Source organism: Trachinotus anak, unplaced genomic scaffold (genome assembly GCF_046630095.1).
Source record: "Trachinotus anak isolate AG129_WGS33_773 ecotype Australia unplaced genomic scaffold, CSIRO_AGI_Tana_v1 ptg000012l, whole genome shotgun sequence".
In the NCBI taxonomy this organism is placed as follows: Eukaryota; Metazoa; Chordata; class Actinopteri; order Carangiformes; family Carangidae; genus Trachinotus; species Trachinotus anak.
Window position 1 is genome coordinate 11,857,839 of NW_027273863.1, and position 25,007 is coordinate 11,882,845.

Consider the following 25,007-nt stretch of genomic DNA (forward strand, 5'->3'; position numbering starts at 1 on the left):
ACTAACAAAATGTTGCTGAACCAACAGGCTTTTCTTTTTTTTCTTTCTTTCTTTTCTCTTTTCTTTTCTTTTCTAACCATGTTAGAGACTATTTGATTGCGATAGTGTTGCTTCTTCTTCTTCTTCTTCTTCTTCTTCTTCTCCTCCTCCTCCTTTTCAAAATTTTGTTTAATTAAAAAAAAAACCAAAAAAACCCCAACCTAATCAAATCTCTTTTTTTGAAAATACAATGAAAACAATTCTGCATTATTGTCCTCTAGGCCTGTGGGCAGTTTCATGAAGGCCTAAATTTGTTTCTCGGGTTAACAACAACAATGCAGCATTTGTTTTAGATTTTAAAAAAAAAGAGACTCAATCAAATAAAGCCTCTTCACTGCAGTTTTGCTCTAATAGCCAATTCAAAATTACCTGTGTTACGGTTAATGCACAATTAACCTTCTTGTAATTAGCCTTCTTTGAGGAATCCGGCCTGCACAGTAGATTAGTTAGCTGGTGTTGGGCCTTTTCATTTCTGATTTATATAAAATATCTATTTCTCTGCACCAATAATGAAAAAAAACTAAACTTAACAAAAAGCCCAAACGGGCCATCACAGAATAAAAGCCTTAAACCTGCAAAAGCCTATTAAAATCAATTACAATAAATGTATTATGTTGTAAAATTCTGATCTAGATAAGGCTTTTTTTGTGTAATGGCAAGTAGTAGTGTTGGTTTTCAAGTAAATAAAATGTGTTGCAACAGTTTCCACTACTAATGACACTGCTACACCTGAATTAATTTAACAGAATCAACGTGTGTCAAAACAGGAAAGAGCAATAAACCTTTGCCCTGCTTTAATAATAAATGTGAGAGCGTGTGTCTCAGTTAAGAGCTTTCGTTGAAAATATATTTAGTATGAAGACTGAATAAAATCACTGGAGTTCCATGCCAAGTTCAAAGTTCTCTTTATTGACCAGATTTATTTAGTTTTACATCACCTGAATTTATTTGAATGACAGTGAAAAAAAGACCTTGGAGTATTTTTTAGCTGACTCAACCTCGACATCTATATAATGGAGTGACAGGTCTTTTAAGGTCAAAGAAAAAGACACACACACACACACACACACACACACACACACACACACACACACACACACACACACAGGATTAAACCTGGATGGATGTATTTAACAGAGTCATATAATTTTACATCAGTTAACATCATCATGAATACATTTGGTAAAATAAAACACAATAATTAGTTAAATTATATATTTTAATTGTACTTAAATCTTAACCCACAGACACACGTGCTGTAAAAATTCAACTCAAGGCACAGATGGAGGAAAAAAATGTTCCGTATGTTCTGCCTCTCTTTGTCAGTGTCTTTTTCTTGGATTCGGTCCAGATTTAGGGTTTCACCTCTAAGTGTTAATTGTACAACAGAAAAAATGGGCAAAAATTGTTCAATTGTTCCAGTCCAATCTTGACAAAAATCCTTTTCTTCAAGTCAAAAGTTGTTCTGCCGATCAGTAATTTTCCAGTGTGCCATCAATCTGCAAGGAGGAAAGAAGACAGAGGAAATTAGTGACAGAACTGGGACACAATAAATTAAAAAAAACATAATAAAATTATCCTATTTTTTACATCATAAAGAACAGTGACACTGCCTGAGATATAACTACACCCGTGCATTCAGGGAGGATAATCATATCTGTGTATGTGTCATGTCACAGGACTGACACAGCAGTTTTTGAAAAAAAAAAAAAAAAAAAAAGTATGGGTGTTGACGGGGCAGCGGCGATGGAGATACAGACGGGACTCCCTCCTCATGACTACCAATATCTGTCTGTGTTTGAGTCTACACTCGGCCACCTCTGACCTCTAAAGTCTGGAGCGTCAAGAGGACACACAGTCGAAAAGGGACCCCTACAATTATGCCCGAGGGAAAAGACGCACGAGCACGCACGCACACACACACACACACACACACACACACACACAGTTCTGCTGTCTGGTTTTGCACCGTCATGACTGAACAAGATTAGGATCTGACTAGTAGAGATAAAGGATTTAATCCTAATTTGTCCAGACTTAAATCATGATCATAAATGAAACAGACCCTCTGCCTTTGTATTTATGTATTTTAATTATTTTGCAAAACCTTTTATAAAAATCTAAAATCACTCTGGGTTCATGTGTTTGAAATGCCAGTTTCTTACTTCTATTAATTCTCAAACACTGCAGACTGATTCACGGTGAAAATCAAGGTGTGTGTGGGTTGTGTGAAGGAGGAGGAGGAGTAGGGTTAGTTATGATTGAGGAGATCACAGCTAGACTACAGTCCCTGGGTAGATGCAGTGTTTCAGACATTGGGCAATTATGGGGGGCCTTCCTGAGCCTGTAGGGCTCTCCAGGGCTCTTCTTCTGCCCACACTGTCCCATCAACTGGCTAATGTATGCAGAGGGGAGCCCACAGCTCTGTCTCCAGACAGCACACACTGAAAGCAACTTGCAAAGAGTTTAATACTGTTAAATATACATTTTGATTTCTATTTTAATAAAAGCAGGAGTGTAAAGGTTGGAGCCTTAACAAGATTACTGTAAGCCTTAAAATGATACAACAGTGTTATGCTTGGAGCCAAAGAAAGACACAGAGATACAGGAGGTCAGAGGAGGTGGATGGACCATTTCCAACCTGACATCTTTTAGAAATCATTCCTTCTCTGCCTTCTGTCTTTCCTGCTTCCCTCCTCTGCATTCGCTCTTATAATCCTAAAATAACTGCAGGATTTTTAATATCTTTGCGAAAAGCAGAGTCTCAGATCTTCTTCCCTTCCACATAAATAAATCTATATCGTCCTTGATTTGTCAGTTTCTCACTTTGAGAAAACACACGCAGCCAAGTCTTCTCAACTCGTTCCAAACAGGAAACAACCACAGACACCAACTTAATGAGGGCAAGATAGATGAGAGCGTTTGGTGAATAAAGCACTGGATTGGATAGAGTTGTGCGACATTTTTTTTTTCAAAATTTGATGTCCTTGATTTATCCATAATAAATGTATTTATTATCAGAGCTGTACACTTCAGACTTTGACTTACTTGAGATTTTTCTTGACTTCAGACATTAATGCAGAAAGATTCAAGTCTCAAGTTTTGTCCTGGTAAGATAGAGTAAGAAAACGACGAGCCACAGAGCTTGAAATATTCGTATTAGGTCTATTCATTGACGAGGCTGGGTTTCTGCTGTGTATAAAACACTAACAGGTCAGCAGGTAGGACAGGAAAAGACCTGACAGACAGCCATCCTATCAATTTGCTTATAAAGATACCAGAACCCTAGAAGACTTAAAATCAGCCCTGATTTTTTAACTTTGTTAACTTCTCTAGCTCACACACAGAGAATACAGCATCCACCAAATTCTCCCTCTCCTCCACTGGACAAGGTCAGTCTTTAGATGATATTGTCATGGTAACGAGGTAAATCTTTGTCCATGGACCAAGAAGGCAGAGCAGAGAAAGTGTGTGTGTGTGTGTGAAGGAGTTGCCAAAGTAAGAGAGGCATAAATCCAGAAAAAGCCTGAATTTGTAACCATGAGGAGGGTGTGAATGTGTATGTGTGACGGGGGGAGGGGGGTGTCCTTACTGGACTCTCTCCCTCCATTTCCCTTCTTTCTGTATTTAACCCCCCCCCCCCCTCCCCAATACACACACACACACACACACACACACACTCTTATGCTGACATTGTGTCCGTCCAACAAAGACGTCCCCGCAGCCCCCTCATTATAAATACATGTCATTGGATCACAGCTCGTCTGAATCCCTGAGTCTGCTGCGCTCTAAGTGGCCGTGACTGAGCCCTGAATGGGTGGCCGAGCGACAGCTATACAAATACAGCCAACAGTGTGTGAGTGCGTGTCTGTGTGTGTGTGCATGCGTGTGTATGTGTGTGCAGAGACGACCACAGCCCCCCACCCCAAACACCCCCCAGCCTATGGGAATGAAAGCCTCACAGCAGGACGAGGTCAGAGGTCATGCTGTCTGTTACATACACATGTGTACACATATACACATACAATTTGCTGGACATTTCATATACTGATGCAGAGGACAAAAAAAAAACAGAAAGGTGAAATTATGATTTAAATGGTTTTGAGTTAAATTCAGCTGAAGAGTGTGAACAGTTAACTGCTGCATGTGGGAAGCAAAGGTTTGCTTTAAATCTGGGGCAATAAGTTTCCTGCTGCCTCAACAACAAAGCTGCACGAATCTAGTCCTGGCTCACTTAGAAGGAGGGAACAAGGTGTCCGTGTGTGTATATATATATTTGTGTGTGTGTGTGTGTGTGTGTGTGTGTGTGTGTGTGTGTGTGTGTGTTAAAAGAGCTCATCCTATTTCATTTTGCAGGGGAAATGCGAAAGTGTCGCTATCCCTCTGGAACCACAAACCAGGACACTCTCTCTCTTTGTCACTATCAAGGCTTCTATTTCTGAGTCTGAGCTCGCATTTCTCCCTGGGTATAACAAAGTTTTCCTCACTCTACTTTCGCTCGAGTTTTGAAGCCACAGAGATTATGACCTGGACTCGACTGGAAATCAGTAATTAACGAGCAACTGATCACCAGCAGGTATGCTAAATATCCACACAAATAAGGCATCTTTTGCTTCTCCTTGAGTTGACAAAATAATTGTATGATATAAAAAGAAGCTTTGTTCCCTAATTTCGTTGCACAAGCGAATGACAAGTGCTGATTAGACAGTGTTTGATGCACACAGGGCTCATTAATGCAGCACAGCAGCAATGAGCAGAGGAAGAGGCGGCGGTTGCCCATGCTAATCATCTATGCTAGCCCGCCACCTTCCAGCACCTTTGCCTATATATGTGTCTCCTCCCCCTCGCTAGATGAGGACCCTGAATAGCTGCCCGCACACACTGCCTGATGGGAAATGCAGGCAGGGTTTTTGAGGGATAAGCGCCTACCATCTTCTCAGCTGCATCGGTGTCTACAGTTTGGCTGTGGGAGAGGTTTCTAATGAAAACAAAAAGTGTTTATAGTGCCTTGCTCTATCCGTTAATCTTAGGCTTCTGAAATAGTGCATCCCTCTTGAAACAATATAGCAAAGAAAATTGCTTAAATTTGTTTGGTTGGTGGAGTTTAGATACATTTACATGATAAGAATCACAATTATCTGACATGTAGATGAATCAAAAAATCTCTTTTGCGAGTGTATCTTGTGTAAGTGAAAACACGTAACATGAGCTAGCTGTCAAAGTTTTGCAGAGGAATCATTGCAAATGTAACTAGTCAGTTGTTCATCATGCAAAAACGGTACAGCAGTTTAAATAATGGCAAAACATCATTTTTAGGTGGAAGTTACTCTTACAGCAGGCATTACATCTCAAGTATGGGTCAGTGTTTTTATACAGGCTTAATACAAAGTCAGCAAGGTGGAGAATCATCAGAAAATTTAATGTTAAGTAACTTAAATGAAAAACACCAAAGGACAGGTCTAAAAAACAGAGTGCATCAGTCTGAGCCCTGTACAACATATGGTCATTTACTGAAAGGCTCAGATATCTATGAGAAATCTTAGACATGGGGAGGAAAAAAGTGACTGAAAGACAAAACACCATGTGTAAAAATTGTGAAATGGAGAATAAAGTACATGAGAGAAAATGAGAGTGAGGGACAAAGAGGGTGCGAGAGAGATGTGAGTCTCAAAAAAGTGTCAATGCCAGGCTTCCTTTAGGCATGAGTGAGAAACTATGAGGCCTGGTGGTGTGTGAATGGTTCGTGAACACGCATGCAAACACATACCACAGGCACAAACACACACTTTGACACACACACACGCACACACCCTCCCTACTGAGCCAGAGCCTGTGCCAGCGAGACAGGTCTATGGGTCTATTGAGGGGACTTGGAGGGAGCTGTCCCTTTCTGTGGAGCTAATGAAGCCTGCACCCACAAGCATAAAGGAGTGGAGAGAGTTAGCACTGCGCTCCTTCACCCATTCACTCACTTCCTTCCTTTACACGGCTCCTGATGAGGTAATGCTTTCCCTCTTAAAGGGATACCATAAGTAATGCACCTTTACGCATGCAGCTCTTTACAATAGGACACGCCAGAAATGAATCTGGATACAATTTTATGGTTACAAACTGGATACAGTTTTATGATATATGCTGTTAAAATGCTGTATATAGGAATCATATTGCTGGCACTATTCTATATTTTTCATATTGTCTATAACAACCATGACAAGAGCAAAACCAACAATATGGTAGTCAATCTCTGTGTCGCTCTCAGCCCCAAGATGCAAATCATTCGCAAATATACGCATTTAATTTTCTAGAAAGTCTCAGTAATTTCCTAAAGCAGCTGGGCACTATAGTTTTTAGCAAATGTTAATCAAAAAGTGATAAACACTGCATTTATTGGGGACTATTTTCAGCTGTGGATTAATACACATTTGGTGCACTAGTGTGTCTTAACGGCAGCAGGACAGTGCGTATGTATGTATCGGCTAAAAAATAAAACACAGACTCCATGTTTATTGTAGTTAAGGAACACGTCACCCAGTGCAACAGTGTGGCTCACTGATGTGTTTTTACATCGTTTTGGGATAATGACTGAGCTCTGTGACACAGAGGAATAAGATAAGGCAGTCTTTGGTTATACAAGCCACACGCTGGGACCGAATCAGTAGCCAAAAAGACTCAGAAGCATTAAAAAGGTGAATCTGCTAATAAATCAAATTAATAACTCAATCACTATTTGGCTAATTTGATTAATGATAACAAAAAATGTAGCAATGCAATCTCAAAATTTTAAATTAAAATGTGTTTATACACTAAGATCTATGTTTTTATAGATTTAATTTGTATTTGATATACAGAAACTTTGCAAATAGAAAATATGATGATTTTTTTTCAGAAGTTACAGTCAATAGGAGTCTGACAGTGCCTAATAGGGAAATTAGAAATAGTTGAAAGAACTATAACTTCTTTAAAAACTAGTATGACTTGTGGTCTGGATAATCTTCCATCTGAAGGATATAAGACTTTTAAATAAATTTTTGCCAATAGATTCCTTCGTCATATAGACCTTTATTAATGTAAATGATCAATTCACTGTTGGTTTTGGTCTTTTCATAGGATTTGTTGACAATAAGTAAAAGATAGAATATCACGAGATTTATCCTTTAAGATGACAGAGATCTCAAAGTTTTGACAAAACTATTAATAAGGTTTTCATGTTTGATTTGACAGAAATCACAGTGGCTAATGCGCCAGCATGGAAATGTGGAGTCCTTTTACAAAGCTGCCATCAATCTAAAAAGAAACAAAGATCGGCACCACACTGGAGAGCCTGGGACCAATGTGTCACTCAGAGAAGAAATGTCACAGAAAGGAGAGATGTGGGGAGAAAAGGCTTCCAGACAACACAATCCCACTTTCAGCAGGGGAGGTCTGACTTTAGGCTGCCTGTCTATCTGCCTGTCTTCTACTCTGCTGCGACTACAAGATGATGAAGGAGCTCTTGTCCAAGTCTACACCCAGTCTAGTCCTCTCTGAGCAACCAGACTGAGCTAACAATAGACAGCAGTGCTTATCAAACAGCCTGGCAACTTCATTAGCATCCAGCAAGACCCAGACGGCAACCCGAGTGGCCCTACACACACACACACACACACACACACACACACACACACACACACACACACACACACACACACACTCATGAGCCAGACAACCCCTTCACTGGCCTTGACCCATGAACTCTAGGGTCCTCTTTCACCTGCTACAACCGCATTCATGCTAGCAAGGCTGTCTCGCCAGTGCCCGACTGTTCTGCATATGTTCTCCGAACATTCCCACGCTCCGAGCGCAGACCTCCAGCACGGGAGACGATCACACTTTCAGCATGGCAGTATTCATAAGGGACATTATGGAGATTTGCATTGTGTCTGGCTGTCTGAGGCTTTTTTTGGGCCTCATGTCGACCACCACCACTGGAGGTGAGGCTTTTCTCTTTCCTTCGTCCTCCTTAAATGAATCTGTAAATATCCTACGACCCCATGTCTGACTGGCACACAAAGAAAACAGAGCACAGCCACATTTGTTTCTAATACACTGCTTTATTTATGTGTGTTCCAGCTGTGGTATGTCTGGAAAACCATGTCTTTGTCATCATGAAATAATGCTCTGATGTCACTCCCCCCCTTCCCTCTATCCTTTGCTTTCTTCCAGTTAAAGCTGTGTTGTTGATTCTCTTTCCCCCTGGCACATGAAGGGTAAACTCGTGACTCCCCTCTCCTCTCCTTCCTCTTCCTGATTCTTTATCATTTGTGACTGGCCAAAAGCAGCTCCACATCTCCCCATTGGCCGGCGTAACGAACAGAAACAGTGATGCTACTAACATGAGGCGTCAGTATAGTAGGGGTGTTTATGTGTTATTGGGAGAAATGGGGTAGAGCGCGTCCCTGCTCTCCCACAGATAATGTGACTGTCAGATGTGGAGGGGTGCAGCACTCGGCAGCTTTTCGTTCAGATCATGTGAGGGAGACCTGGAGACGCGTGCAAAAGGCTGTGACTGAATTTGCCTCGGTGCACAGCATATGGACGCCCTCATCGCTCTATGCAAATGGCCGAGACACAGACACACGTTCACAAATGCAGACAAACTACCCCCCCCTCCCCTCCAGTCCCTAATTAATGGTTCTTCATAAAACCAGACGCCCCCCCCTACCTTCTCAAATAATAACCTCTCCTCTAACACCCCCTCACTCCATCTTCCCCTCCTAAACGACCCCCCACCCCACAGTCTAGACCCTGCAACCCTCTCTCTCTCGCTCTCTCTTGAACCAGACGCCCCAAAATCCTAACCCCCCCACCTCCATCCTCCTCACCCCTCCTCCTCCTCCTCCTCCTCCTCCTCTCTCCTCTCCTCAGCTCCCACGACCAGCAGACAGACCCTATGATTCGCGTGACCGCCATTTTGCTGCCCACAGTAAACCTAACTGTACAGCACAGCAGCTGCCTTGATGGGCGAATGCAAATACGAACGCTGCATTGTTACTCAGCTGCTCAGACGACTCTCATCGCATGAATTAACGCCGCCCCTCAAAAACAAGACCCGCTCAATCAAACGTGACCACAAAAACGACGCACTGCCGAAATGCAGAAACGTGAGGTATTCATTTACACTCCCCTTCAATTCTCTGACTACATAAACAGCCCCGAACGTTAGTATTAAACCAAGTTATGAGATCAGCCATGATGAATATTTTTTTTCATTTTATGCAAGGCGCTATTCCAGAGTCGCAAATAGATGAGCAGCAGTTCCGTTTAACTGGCGTATTCCTGAGAAGCAACATTACATGATCCTTCAAAGCTACAATCCACTGTTCTTCAGGCAGCAATTTTAGTGATACCGCCTTTTTCTATGTTTCATGTTCAGCCCTTCCCTGGCAAAATCACCCCCCCCCCCCACACACACACACACACAATTTGTTCAGTGCCATGGTAACCAGACACCCATGTGCATGAAAATGAGACTATTATGGTCTGTCTGTCTGGAGTTTGTTGGGCCTATGGACCCCTTCTTAATTAGAGTCTGTGTGCGTGTCTGAGCTCTTCTGTTTGCTTAATGCTTTCATCGGTGCATTATGTATGTCTGTGAGTAAAAAACTGTGAGTGTGCATGTGTGACCGAGCGCTATCTGATTAAAGAAAGCCTCGGCTTAGTCTTTTGTACAGTGTCACATTTGCATGCGAGGGAATCACATGCGAACATGCACACCATATGGCACAGTGGGTCCGGACTCTTGATCTCACATGCACCGAACACCTATCAAACACATTTCAGGGTGCGAACGCTGGCACCTCAAGAGAAAAACAAACGGCACCGAATGCGCTTTAAAACATGACTTCACTCCTGCTTTGCTCGCCGCTTTGTCGCATTCATAGGAGCAATTATCAGCACACGCCAACGACATGATGGTTGTAGGTTATGCAAATGCAATTAGCCTCGATTTGCATTCGATAACAGCTAACGGATGCACAGATGGCAGACGACAGAGATGCACCCGCCATCTTTGGCAGAGGGAAAGACTGGCGGCCATTTTGTCTGAAGCTGTGCCCATCTGGATAGAAACAACCACACTGCATTGCTGTGACGACGGCAGCACTTTGGGAGCTGTGGGTGCACGCTGCTGCTGCTCGCTGGCAAACACTCTCAAGGCCAAGCGTGTGCAGTCCATTCATACACACACACACCGAGCTCTCTGTTGTAGATAATGTAAAGGGTGACTGTATCGTATGATTCATTATCTTCAGATCTGAGTCAATTGACTTAAACTCTTAAATGAACCTTTTAAGTTCCAAACATTTCTTTGAGCAAAAAATAAAAACATCTTTTACAGCAGTATCCATCACCCTAAAATCTGACCCGTCTGACCAAATACACATACATGCTGTTTTAAACAATGTATGAGGTAATGAGAGCACATTGAGAGTTGTTCATAGAGTGGAAAAAAAGTGGAGTGCTTAAGAGAGATACTTGCCATTTACCATTTCCACTACAAGGTGGGAAGGTCTCTCTGCTCTGTGATCTTCAGCCCTGTGTGCTGTTCAGTCAGCTTTTAAAAAAAAAAAAAAGATGATCACACTTCATGTGGCAGTGTTCCTGGTTTGAACAGACACATGTCTACGCTTCACCATAGTAACAGCAAACCAAGAGAGGAGGAGAAAATAAAGATAGCACTGTCTCTTTGTCAAATGTAAAAACTGGTTGGGGAATAAATAACGGGTGAGTTGAGGATGGAGAGTGAGTCAAAAGCAGAACTCCCAAACTGGTTTTTAAACAACCAGAGGCAGAAGGTGGGGGATATGTCAATCTTATGAAGGAAAAAAAAATCAAGAGGAAGGAATATCCCTCTTGGCGGTTGTTCAGCATTCTGGGTATTGGGTATTATTTGGGGAGAGATCCCCTTCAGCAGAACCACACACAGCCAGTGGAGATCGGGACTTGAGGTCCAGTCTTAGGAGCCGGGGCTGCAGCTGAGGGCCACGCAGGGCCTGTCCTTTGGAGGTCTGCGGGCCCCTAGGCCACAGACTAACACAGGAAACCCCACTCAGAGCTGTGCAGGCTCTGTGTTTCATATTGATTTTTCCTGCATGACGGTAGCTCCAGAGGTGCTTCTAGCCTTCAGGGACCTTCTCCATCCTTCCCAGCCCACTCACTAGCCCCCCACCTGGGCTTCACTGGCTCTGCTGGACCCTTGGATGGAGGTACGGGCCACAGGAGGAGAGGAGGAAGACGAGAGCCCATGGCAATGATGATGAGCTGCGCTGGGTCTCTGAGTTCAGTCATCTACCAGCCTTTATCCAGCCTTCCAACCACCCACCCTGGTTTCTATCTGTAAAAAGAAAAATAGAAAGTGTTTTTCAAAATCTCACCTTTGGCATTCAGCATCCCTCTGCTCAATGCAAATGCAAATGTAAACACTCACACTTTGATTAAAAATATGTGGGAAGAAAACGCCAACTTGCTCTTTTGTAACCTGCCCCAAGGCGCTCGCTGCGATACAGGCACAAATAAAAATGCTCAGCATACTGTATGAAACACAGACACATCTATCTCTGTTCATATTTTAAAATGTCTTTCAGAAATACTGTTTAAATCATTCACGTTCAAATCATCACACATAACCTCTTAGAACATTTATGTTACATCAGTCCTAATGACTGGCATGAATAAAAACAATGAGCATTATAACCCTTTTGATACTAAACAGATGATTCATCTGCAGGAATTCCTTCACTTCAGTGCATCATGAAATATTCTGAAAACAGTCTGAATCCTGTTATCATGCAAATACAATAAAGTCCTTTATGTGTGGCTTTGTTCTTTTCTATACGAAAAATGAATTGCAGGGGCCTCCTTCAGCAACCACACACCCACTGGCCCCTGTTTCTGTCGAAACCAGCAGCAAATACACGGTCAGGTCAATGTGGTCTGCTGGAAAATTAATAAGACACAGACAATAATAGCCACTTAAAATGGTCGAGGTCAGTTATGGGATGGTTTGCTGGTGAGAATTTGAGTTTGTTGTTTTGTGGGTGTTTTCAGCATATAATAGGGAGGGCACCTGGAGTAGCCCCTAGCTTGGCCTGTGCAGGGGAGTAACGTGGGGTGAGACTGGGTGAGCCGGAGGAAGATTCAGACACAATGTCCCCATTGAGAGGGTTCAGACATGGGTGTTAACTCGCCATTCCTTCACAAACAATAGGGCCCCCCACTAGAGCCGGCATAGGGGACAATGTTGGTTCAGGGCAGCCCTCCACCCGGCGAGAAAGAAAAGAGCTGCATTATCAAGATGGGAGGAGGAGAGAGACGGACAGGAGATAGAGGGATATGTTTGTGTATGGGTGGGTGGAGGGGGTGGGAAGGGGGGGGGGCTGTGACCCATGGCTTTGGACTTGAGGAACGAAACAGAGAGACAACGACAAACGCATCACAGCCACATCCTTAAATATTTACAAAACTAAACTTTAAAGAATCAGTTCAGTAGAGACGTCTCTAACCTTCAGCACGATATTCACAGCAGATGCTTAATGTAGATCCTCTCGTCTGCTTTCTCCTGGCTCGCTTTTAAATGTTGTTATTCTTAATGGCTGATTCAACATTTGGCCATTGGTCAACAGTTTAAAATGAGCCAATTCACTGCTACTGGTATATTTACGGTGATGTACTGAATAAAAAAACAGAATAAAACAAAAATACAGATGGTTAATCAAAATATCCCTGAACCACACAAAGCAGCACAAAGGCTTTAATTACCATTCAAGACTATGTTAGGAAAGGATTTTTTATAAATAATTGATATTTTGTAGATTTAAATTTAGTTCTTTAGTTTCATTGTTGGGTACTTAATAAGGGCCAAGAACGACTGCACTCAGCTCCTGCCTCTGATTGGTTAATATGTAGGACAAGTTGTCTGTGCTTAGTTAATTTAGTTCAATTTAGATGAAGCTATGGAGCCTGAAGAGCACACTAGTCTTTGAATTATTGTACGTTTTTCAGTAAACTGATTAAGTACGTAGTTCTACTGAAGCACACGCCAACTATACGCTTGCGCTCTATAGCTTAAGTCTGTGTCTTTTCAAGAAATAGACGGAGCCCCACTAACAGACCATATAACAAGTGTTAAATGGTTGCAAATGATTCTCAAAAGAAACTCAGCCTGGCCACACTGTCCATATCCTGCAGTGACATCATGTAAACTATTTCCAGTTACTGGGATGATTATTACATAGTGCGTGTCTATTTTATGAAATAGCACTCATTACTCTGTAGCAACGAAAATGCTTGTTGCACATACCACATAACTGCGGTGTCCCTGGTTTGATTCCAGCTGGTGAACTTTTTACCCCATACCCCTCTCTTTCCCCCCCCCTCACTTTCCTGTCTGTCTCTCACTGCCATTAAAGGCAACATACCGACAAGAAAAAAACAAAGGCTTGACATGTAGGGATGAAAGCGGTGACATATTAGCAACAGTCTGTAAAAGCAGCAGAATTTTCATACTATAGTTGCCTTATAATCATGTTCCACTTTTCCTTTTAAAGATGAAATATTGGAAATGAAACACCAAAATGCACCACTACTTCTGCACATTTCAAAGGTTTCGCTGAAATACATGAACAGAGCCAGGTTGAGAATCTGATATATACAGTTTCTGCAGACTTTAATGGCCTCATGTTTGCAGCAGAACGCAGAAATCACATCCTCCAGTGAATTCAGCATTTTTTAAACATCTTTAGCGTTCCTCCAAAGACCATATAACAAGCTTTTACTTGTTCACAGTTGCTTGTTATATACACTGCGGTTGTAGAGGAACACTGTTTTGGGAGTCAGTTCGGGAGTGAAGCTGACAGAGTTAACAAGCTATCGGTAATGCAAGTGTATACGCTTTTATTCCACCTTACATTTCCAGACAAGTAAAACAAAAGGAGTTTCTGCTTAAAATGTATAAAGGAAACTGTCAGGTTGTCTGTGTTTGAGGCCACTGGGTGGTATAGGTGGCAAGTGACTGGGGTGTGGGGGATGTAGGGGTAGCTGGGAAATGTTTATGGAGATCCTGTGTCTCTCTGGGAGCCTAATAGAATCCTGTGGCTGGAGTGAGAGCTCATTGTGGCGGCGTAAAGGATTACACTGGTAAACTGGTAAAACAGGGGAAAGAGCCCAAACACTCTCTACCTCCTATGGAGAGGCAACGAACCATCGAACAATGAGAGTGGAGAGTATACACTGCAAGCTGACTCATTTCATCAACACAGACAGAAAGTAGCGAGAGGAGGAAGATGGAGGAAATAGATTAGAGAGTTCATATACATGCATGTGCACACGCATAAAAAAAAAAAATGTATCGCCTGGAAATAGAGTGAAAGATAGAAAAGGAAGTCGAGCAGAGGGGGATGCGTGGACGACAGTTTCAGTAGTAGAGGGTAATATGGGCAAATGATGTCTGTCTTGCTTGTCTGTCTGCATCCTGAGTGACAGTTTACAATCTCTGAGGCAGCAGGCAGGCCCAGCAGGTCGGCTCTTTGGCGCCATACAATCCCTCATTTCCCAACCAATTTTTTTCCCTCTCCCTCCGTCTACCTTCCACCCCCAGCTCTCGTCTGTTTAGAGCCATCTCCAATCTCCCTCGTTCTTCCACCACCACCATCTCTTCTTTGACTTTTGTCTACATTTTAAAATCATTTTTTCCCTCTCACTGTTATTTTAACCATCATTTTCACTGCCCTTATGCTGAATGAATGACACACAAGTCCTTTTTTTTATGCCTTTAAAGGAAAATAAAACTCAAGCAGATATTCATTTTCCTAATACATAAGCTGCACGGTAATGATCTCTGACAGGCGCTCCCCTCTTCAGCGAGCTGGCTCCTGCTCTCTTTTTTTGGCCCTTTAATCGTAACCACAAATGATGAACTGAATCCGTTTCTGTGCACCTGGCCCCCCATTCATCAGAAAAACTGTTAGCTGGGTTTCCAAAATTGTTTTAGAGCTATATGATCACCATCTTTGATGCTAAACCAGTAAGCTAATATTTCTTAGCTTCAATTTCTCTACTTGCTTTAGCATCTGTCGAGAATTAATCCACTGAGGGTTTACTGGAGTCATTACAAATGTCTGAGGCAAGGAGACCCCCCCCCCGACCCTCCCCAAACCCAGTGTCTGATGAGCATGATGACCCCCGTACATTTCCCACAGTTTTCACAGACAACATGCAAGTAAAGCATTATTCTCCTCTCATCTGCTGTTCAAATGGAAACCACACTGAGCATAATGCATCATCTGCATTCTGCAACCTGCCTCGCTGAAAGACACCTCTCTCCTCCTTCGCTCTCTTCATCTCTGTTCCTTCAAAGGCTGCCGAGGGTGTATTCAAACAGCAGGATACACACTCAGCTAACAAACCTCATTAAGGGCCCATACACACTTTCTCAATGCTAACACTAGCTGTCACACATCTCCTCTCAATGCACACACTGGTGGCCACACTGACCACGACAAAGCATCTTTACAGAGCTAATTAGAAGGGTCCCCCTCTCTATTTGAAACTCATCTGAATAGGAGGGAACATGATAACAAGGAAGGGAGAAAGAGATAGAGAAGGAGGGACAGGCAGGAGAAAGGAGGAAAGGGGAGTCGGAGCAAGAGCAAGAGAGAGAGAGAGAGAGAGAGAGAGAGAGAAGAGAGGATGCTTGCTAATGTACTCAAGGAGATAGCAGGCGGCGTCTTTCGCAGTGTGGAATTAAAGCTGGGAGCTCAAGCAGGCAGGGGGAACTGAATTAGTGTGACACCGCTCTGTGTAGCTCGGCCACAGCGGTGGAGGGGAGCGGGGAGGGAACTGAGTGCTGCACCGTTTTTTGATTGGTGTGCCAGTATCTAGAGAGAGATAGAGGGAAGGAATGGGTGTGACACCAGCTTCTTGCCGAAGGTGGTGAAAGAGCAGCTGCTGACATGGACGACATCTCAGAAAGCTGCACGAGACGCGCTGCTCTTAAACATGAACACAAACACCAAATGAAAACACAGAGTAAGGAACTCGGAAACGCATTTGAGTGACAGGCTTGAAGCAAATAAACTAAATGTGTGACGTATTTTGCCTTTCTTTGCTTTTCTTTTCCTGCTAATCATTGTTGCAAAGCACTCAGTTTTTGTGGTACAATATTAAAAAAAGGCGATCTGTGTTCGCTGCCTAAAACGTTTTGTATTTAGAGAAAGACAGAAGGTCACGCTAAAGGTTCAGCTGCAAAACATTCCTCTATAGCTGCCATATCTTTGTCCAACCCTCCTCCATTTCATGTTTAAATTTTTCTTTTGTGTGTGTCCCTGAAGCGAGCTGTGTGTGAGTTTGTGTGCCTGAGTGTGTGTGTGTGTGTGTGTGTGTGTGTGTGTGTGCGTGCGTGAGCGTGGTCGCAGACAATGCCAAGTTGACAGTTAGGGTCTTGGATCAAGCACAAGGCCAAGTTTGTCTCCACAGTCTGAGTGAACGGACACATCAACAACTGCAGAAGTCAAATATCCCTTTCTCCAAAATGTGATAACATAAAAATATAGAATGAATATACTTCAAAAATGTAAAAATGACTCTATTCTTAAAGTGATATTTTTTAATAAATGTAACAAGAAGGGGGTGCAGTATGTAAACTATTTCAAAATGCAAGAAGAGAAATAAATAAAAAAAGAATAATCCGGGCTCTCTCTTTTTCTTTTCAGTCCTTCACAGAATTTTAAGTTCAAGTTGAAGTTATGACCTAATTGTTGTCCCATCAAGCCCAGTGGCCCCTGATGAGAGTGCAAAGCATTCTGGGAGAATAGCAGGTGTCCGCATGTCACAGAGCTTCACAGACAGCTTGTTAATTTGCACAACTTTTACACACACATCTCTCCCTCAGTGTGTGTGCATGCGTGTATATGTATGTGTGTATATATTAGCGATGGGACTTGACCCTAGCGAGCTGCGGCAGTGTTTCGCGTCTTGCTGGGCGTGGGAAAAAGACGGGACCCCTTTTCACAGCTGCCTCAGCCGAGGCCTGGACTGTTGGGGGCCCCTGTACCCCCTCCACACCCTCCACACACACACACACACACACCCGTTCCCCCTTGCCCCCCCCCCCCCCCCCCCCCCCCCCCCCCTTACTCCTCCTTCTATCCCATTCAGGCTCCGGCCTACTGGCTTTCAAAAGCAGGACCCCCTTCCCAGCCCTTCATAAATACATCTCATTATTCAAGCCCTAGTTTGCATAGGGATTCCAAAGAGATCTCCACTCTGCTCGTGAGGCCTGAAGACCCTCAGCCTTTTGGACCGCACAAGTGCAAATTTCGACTTAGTAATCTCTCTGTGTTAATATTTGTTTTAAAACGATGTGTGCACACTTGCAAAACTATTTCACCAATATTGCAAATGTCTGAACATTTATATTCTGGTGCATCTTCTTCTTAAAATTCCTTTTTTTTTTTTTTTTACAATTGATGTAGCAGAAAATCTAGAGAAACTAAAACCAGTGAAAAGAGAGTTTAGCATGACTATTAGCAAGTGCTATTAGTCTGTACTCCATCTGCCACCGGCTATTGTACAGTACCTCACACACACACACACACACACACACACACACACACACACATATACACACGCACATACTCTTCAACCCCTCTACAACACCCCCCACCCCACCCCCATTCGCTGCAATGCATTACTGCAGAGATTTATCTCCTATCAGCCCGTATAATACTGAGGTTATAATTTACATCCACTCTAGAAAACAGCAGCACAGGCCGGTCCTTGCATATGCTAATATAAAGCTTGGGAAAATCTGGGCGACTCAAAGAACTCCATACTAAATTTGAATAACTGAGCTTTCTATTGAGCTTCAAGGTTGCGGAACCATGAAGATTTGACCTTGCTAACAATATGTACTTATTGTTTAATTCCTAATGCTCAGCTATTTAAGGGAGCATTGGAGGGAAGATCTTGACAGCCTTAAAGATGGGAACGTTTCTGTTACGATCTTGCTGAAATAACTCAAATAATATCTTTTTGGCTCGGGTGTCTATTTCTCAGAAGCCTGAGAATTGAGAATTTTTAATTCAAATGTTAAGCTCAAAACATTCATCATACAATAATCTTTCCTTTTTACAATTTACGCTACGGTATTTTCAGGCTATTTGACTTAATGCTGAATAATGCATGTGCTATACCTTTATGCAAATCGCTCCTTGGCGCACAACAATCAGGAGACTTTGGACAAGGGGAGGGTGGTTCGTCAAGGCATTAGGGGCAAAAAGGACAGAGCCACCCAAACACTCTTTCCACATGAGCAGGTCCAAACCTTGGGTGAAGCCCTACGCCTGCGCTCTCCTAACGGGATAAAGAACCGCAGCAAAGATTACACGGCCACCTCCCCTGCACCTACCACACACTCTACCTGACAAATAGGATCATAGTGTTTAAAGGGATAAAACGCTGAATGTATGAGAATGCGTGTGTGCGTGTGTGTGTGTGTGTGTGTGTGAGAGAGAGAGAGAGGAGGATGGGGATGATGTACAATGTAAAAAAATGTTAATACTTCAAAGGAGAAAGGAATGATAGAATTCAACATGGAGGTCTTACTTCACTCACTCAATTCACAGCGTTTACACTCTCTCTGTTGCTGTGCGCTACAGTCTATTGCTCCTACGCACTCTATGTATATATTCTGATATATACATGAATGATATAAAACTGACATTTACGCTGTGCGCAAATAAAAACAGCAGTAAATGTCCCTCTTAATGGCCCTTTTTGTTTGAATAAGACAGTGAGGATTGCTGTGGTGCTGCACACTTCAAAAATCATTCCTGATGCAAAATACAAAATCCTCAATATTTCAAAATTCAGGCTCTGTCTGTCTTTCACACCCACACACACACAACCAACTCCATCCTCACAGCTCCACAAAAATATGGACAACAATCAACCACCAGCAATGTTGCAACATCACTGGTCATGACACTGTAGAAACACAACTGTGTGCAAGCCTCCAGCATCTTAAAGTTTGACCTGAACCTTTCTCTTAACTCCATGGACTTACTGCTGTGCCCAAAATATATAAGGCAGAATAAACAAACTGCTGGTGCACTTGGCAATATCATGGTTTGGTGCTCATATGAAAGTGAACCACATCTGCGTTCATCATGCATGTGTTCTTGTTTGAAATATTTACCTGCAGGATGGCTGCAGCTCCTCATCCTGTCTGGTGGCAGTCTGTCTTCATTGCGAGTTGATGAAAACTTTAGGTTTGGCGTCGCTGACATTTCCCTTTAAAGACAAAACAAAAGAGAATCAGCTGTAGCTCTAATTTTTCATACGCCATCGCACATTTCAGAGGTAAATAAGCAGCTTGCAAGGCCGTGGAAGAAAGATAAGACTGAATGAGAAATAAATGCATTTGTGTTGACCTTGCAGCTAACAGCAGTTGTTTTACTGTTTTTAGAAGTGCTGCTTTCTCCCATGCACTTCTCATTATTTTGCTTTGTTTCAAGGATAAATGTGTTTTCTGTTGTGTGAACAGTAAATCATGTTTGATAAAAGTGTTTGTGGAGACCCCAAAATTTAAAATGTCATGGAAAAGCCACACTAAGTAGAAAAACTATACCACAAAATGATGGTATAGAGCGTGCTTCATCTGGGCAGCATCCCAAGCTACTAAAAATACACGATTGAACATGAAAAATGTTGTATACCAATAAAAACAGGGTATCAAAAACATTACTGTAATCTGTGGGATTGAACAGAGAGATAGAAAGATTACATAATCCCATCATATTTTAATCCCTGATTTTCTTTGCATCACTCTAAAATGGAGGATGTGGAGGTCAAATCATATATACTGGCTCAAACTGTACACCGGCTATCCTATGCAAACGTTAACAACTCACACACACACACAGACACACACAGTCACACACCATCTGAGCTCTCTTGTTTAACGGCGCACATCAAATATTGTCAGTCATGGTCTAAATAGAGCATGCTGGGACTTCAGGGATATTCAGTCATCTCCAAGGCTTGCTGATTCTGCTCTAAGAATAGATCAAACTCTGAGCCGATGTCCTATTTTGTTCTGATCTAGCAGACGAACGTGAAAATAATCCACCCAGTGAAACACGAATTTGAACATATCTGCCATGTCTAACTCGGAGTCGGCTTCAGTGATGAAAGCATGTTGGAAATAAGCTGAAGATGGTCGTGTACAGCCCGGTCTCTTTTGCTGTAAATGGCTGGTGCACCACGTTGTTGATGTGTTGTACCCTGCAGGTTCTGGTTGGGGAGCAAAGAGCCAAACAACCCACACTATGTGACAGTCAGATGATGGAGAAACAGTGGCTGTGGTGTTATCAGACATGTTAGCACACAGTAGCTTGGTCCTGCGCTGTCTCTCTCTCTCTGTGCTCCACTAAGACTTCATTTTGCACCAAGCAACGTACATGTGCATCCAATTATATATCACACTCCTAATGTCAAGTTAATTACAGCCAGGGGACATCACTTAGCCTCCAGCACTCATAAAGGAAACACACTCAGAGTATCGCAGGAGTCGGGGAGTCTGCACTTGCAGTGGATGCAGCTCTGCAGGATGAATTCACGGTGTAATAACTGGCTTCAGTGAACGTTACACCAACTTCCAGGCCTACAGAAATCGCCATAACCTCCATGTGAGATCTTAGAAAGCGATCTGCTGCTGCTCCCAGCGCCGTCACCTGATCGCTGGATCGACCAATCAAATGCATCCTTTAACTATTTCTGTCTCACCCCTCAAGATATTGCTGTTATAACACCCACGCAGTTATGGCAAACTACACAACAGCGAGCGCTGTGGGTTTTTAGTGTGTTTTTTTCCACATGCGTCACCCCCCTTATGTCCTAAAGTTGAACGATGAGACGATGTATTGATCCTCCTCAGAGCCCGGCATCACCGCGGTGCCCAAACCACGACCCCTGAAAGAAGCAGCAACATTCACGGACACGCAGGTGGCTCCTGTGGACGTGCCGACACCTATTCAGGAGAGGACAACAACCACAACTAAAATTCATGCCGGTGCTGTTTCAGGCTCAGCGGACCCCCACCACCCTCACCCCCAGCCCAGCACCCCCTCCACCACCACACCACTTCTCCTCATCGGCGGCGGCGGCAGCGGAGCTCAGCCTCCCTCAGCATCCGTCCATCCTGCTTCCTCCTGCTGCTGCCCGGCATCGTCTCCTCCTCCTCCTCCTCCTCCTCCTCCATGCCGGGCGAGAAGGACCCCCGGGTCCGAAGTGCTTGGCGTCAGTTCGTACTTTCGGTTCTCTAGCTTTATGAAATTAAAACTCATACAGCTAGATAACCAAAGACACAAACTAACCCGTCGTCTCTTAAAGGGGCCGCATCTCCGATAAACACAGGGAGGAGAGGAGAGGAGAGAAGGAGCGAGAGAGAGAGAGAGAGAGAGAGAGCCTGCCTATGGTCACATTGCACTGAGAGCCCCCTCACACACACACACACACACACAATGAGAGAGAGAGAGAGAGAGAGAGAGAGTGGCAATGTAGCTGCTCCGCATAAAACAAGCTTTTATATTTGTCTGCATGTTTTTGGAGGCGGAATGAAGTGAACACACGCAGGTTATTGGCCTTCATTACTATTTTGATTTTGTCACACGCTCACAACTACACTCACACACACTTTGTCGTACAAGGCCCAATATTGTAGCTGCTTACTTGGCCCAGTCCATCGCCATAAAATTCAACTTTGCCCCATTGGCACCAAAATAAACAACGCAAATAAAACATGCTGCATCAGTCGAGTATCACTACGATTTTAAGTTTCAGCAACATTTTTGCTTTGCACAGCTTCTCAAGTGCATGCAGCTCCAGGCCAGGCAGCCTGCCTCGTCCTATTGCAGCCGTATCAAAACCATTTATTATTATACGGACGTAATTTTTAGGAGCTGGCGTTGCCTTTTGCCAGTATCGTGGATTTACACAGCCAGATTTAAACCACCAGGTCTGACAAACAAGCAAAGTTGTCGTTGCACAGCCGTCAGCTGTGCGGCTGCTGTTGCGTCTAGTTCAAATTTAGTTCAAACCATGAATGTGATGAAGGTACAGCAGAGAAAACACACAGCAGCCTTTTCCAGCGGGGTTAGGACAACTCCCACATCAACTAACATACACACTACATCCCACTTACTCGCACACCGGGGCCAACTCCACTCCACTCCACGGTCAAAATCCTCCCACAGTGTCAATCCCGCCTTGAATCTCTCCGTTTTAGCAACGTCGGATTTCCTCGCTCCCGATGAGAGACAGCGGCGTGAAAAAAATAACAAGAGCAGGGAGAAAGCGTCCTGTCCTATCTGGATATGGACCTCTGTGGCAACCACACGGTGCCCACTCCCACGCACACAGGAGCTGCGACTGTCAAGTGCGGAGAGTCCTCACGGTGAGCAGAGGGGATAAACTCCGCCTCAGAGAGAGAGAGAGAGAGAGGGGGGGGAGGGAGAGAGAGAGAGAGAGAGAGAGAGAGAGAGAGGCGGGAATCTGAAAATATTAAAGCCAATTTGAAAACTGAACGATGCAGTTGTGTGTCAATCAGGAGCTGGTTCCTCCGATGATCCTCATTAGTGACCTCGTCAAACCCAGAGAGACAGAGAGCAGCGACTGATACTAATGGAGCCTGATAAGGGCTGTGGGAAATTATTTCAACTTCTCTACATTTATTTATTTATTTATTTTTAGAGTTTCGCATTCTGTTACAGAAGCTTTTTTTTTTTTTTTTAACTATAAGCTTTATAATCCTGTTCAGACAGTGTAATGGGAGCGCAAATTTTATGAAATCCTTTCAATCCTTTACAATATTCTGCAGATTTTAGCGGTGATACGTTGGAGGAACAAATAATCTTTCAAGACTTCCCTAGGCTTAGAGCTGAAATGTTATTAGATAGAAATCATAAGTCCAAGAAGCTGGGCTATAATTTGTTTTAATTTAGAATAAGCCTTTTCAGATCATTTAAAGAAGTCAAACAAAAAGAAAACTCTGAAAAACACCACAACTGAAAAGCCTCAATAAGACAAAGTTATAAGATATTTTTGCTCTCCTCCGTTGTGCTAGATATTAAATACTAAACATTATTTGATGATGAAATGCATTTCACAGGAACAGTGTTGAAACAGGGCCAATGAGCTGTCTGCACTCTCATTACTTTTTCATATGACCTGATTATGGCTGTTTTATGTATCCCCCCCCCCCCCCCCATGATTGTTACATGATCATACCAGCCTACAGTAACCCTGTTAGAGCATTTATAAACAAAATCTTAAAGCCTCTCCTCTGATCAGTGTTTCTTCCAGGCCGCAGAGGCTTCACAAAGGAAGAGCTGTGGTTTTTATTTTTAATAGATAAAAACTCGCCGTGCCGTCGCCAAGCAGAGGAATTCAGGGTTTCTGTCCTTGGTGCAGAAAAGGCCCACGCCTATAGCCAAATCCTGAGCATATTCAGGCTACACTCAGCCTTATCGAGAGCGATATTATGATATGAGTGATATCTGGGCTGAGGAGATGAGATAGTGAGAGCGATTACAATCACACCCTTTGATATAAGAAGCCGGTGGCAGAGACAAGACCCGAATAGCAACGTGCAATATCTCCCAAAGTTTGAAAGGATATTTAAAAAGATGCAGGAGAGAGAGTGTGTGTGTGTGTGTGTGTGTGTGTGTGTGTGTGTGCAGGTAAACCAATAAAAGGGCAGGGAGCTACAGTCCTGGTTTCCAAACCAAGCTTGCATCTGATAGCAGCCACATATCTGATTATTGCGCATGGGCAATCTGTTTGTATCATGGAGGTGCAGCTCTCCTGTCAGACTGCAGCACAGGTCCGGCTCCACTCTATGAATCCTCTTCTATTCTGCATCATCTATAAGTAGATCTAATCAGCTGTGGCCTCTGCTGCTGTCATCCTGTAATTGAACCAACACCAAGTAGCGCTGTTGGCGCGGTTTGAGAAAAGCGGGAAGTCCTGCACAATTTTTTTTTTTTTTTTTTTTTTTTAATCACTGTTGCAACATTAGCATGAGAGCCGTGTTCATTTTCATTGGATGCACAGTCCTCGTTGCTCCTGAGCATGCGCGATGCAGGACTTGGAATACATGTGCATCCCTATATTACATTTGTTTGACAACTCTTAACTCAATAGTCTATTTGTTGAAATGCTAAATTAATAGATGCACTTATAAACAAGGCCTCACATACACATTTACTGGTATTTTTGAGAGTCAAGAATCTGTGTTAAAATAGCCAATAGATGCTTTAAGCTTATTGTTTTTTATTCAGTAAAATAAAACATTTATATGCCAGATGCCATATTATAAAAGTTGTTGTTTTTTTTTTTTTTTTATAAAGGAATTTAAGTTAATTCTAATTCAACAAAACTACTTTGGACTTGATCTGTTAAACTATTAGGCTAGCTGCATGTTCAAAAAATATCACGCAAAAATTGTATTAATTCCTGGCGATAAAGTGAATTTAGCGAACTGCAGTGAAGGCGCAGAAAAAGGAGGTGTCTGTGTGCGTGTGTGTGTGTGTGTGTGTGTGTGTCAGATGGATTTTCCCACAAACAAGTGACAGGGAAAATGTAACCCCCCCCCCCCCCCCCTCCGAAAAAGAGAGAAGAAGTCAACATCAAGTTCAACAACGTGAAATTTACATAACAATCAGGTCTGGGATCCTTGAGGTCCCCCCACCCTGCACAACAGAGTCTGGCGTCAGCCCCGCTACACTTTCCCAGGCTCACAACAATATCTCCCTGCTGAACTCTGCACTGCAGCGCTGCCTGGGGCCTCCTCCTCCTCCTCCTCCTCCTCCTCCTCCTCTACTACTACATGAATACCTCTCACATGAGCACATGGCAGCGGAGAGCCTCATTAA

The 25,007-nt window shown here is 43.2% G+C and overlaps 1 long non-coding RNA gene across 2 annotated transcripts; it reads right to left on the bottom strand.

The window, feature by feature from the left end:
• Positions 1-929: 929 nt before the first annotated feature.
• Positions 930-22,525, bottom strand: LOC139629651 (uncharacterized). Of its 2 annotated transcripts, none has more exons than XR_011693015.1 (4): positions 22,277-22,525; positions 19,271-19,365; positions 10,556-11,410; positions 930-1,538 (listed from the first exon to the last, which is right to left on the bottom strand). It is a non-coding gene; the product is annotated as an uncharacterized lncRNA (long non-coding RNA). The 2 variants fall into 2 exon arrangements; XR_011693016.1 differs by lacking the exon at positions 22,277-22,525 and adding an exon at positions 21,215-21,332.
• Positions 22,526-25,007: the final 2,482 nt, after the last annotated feature.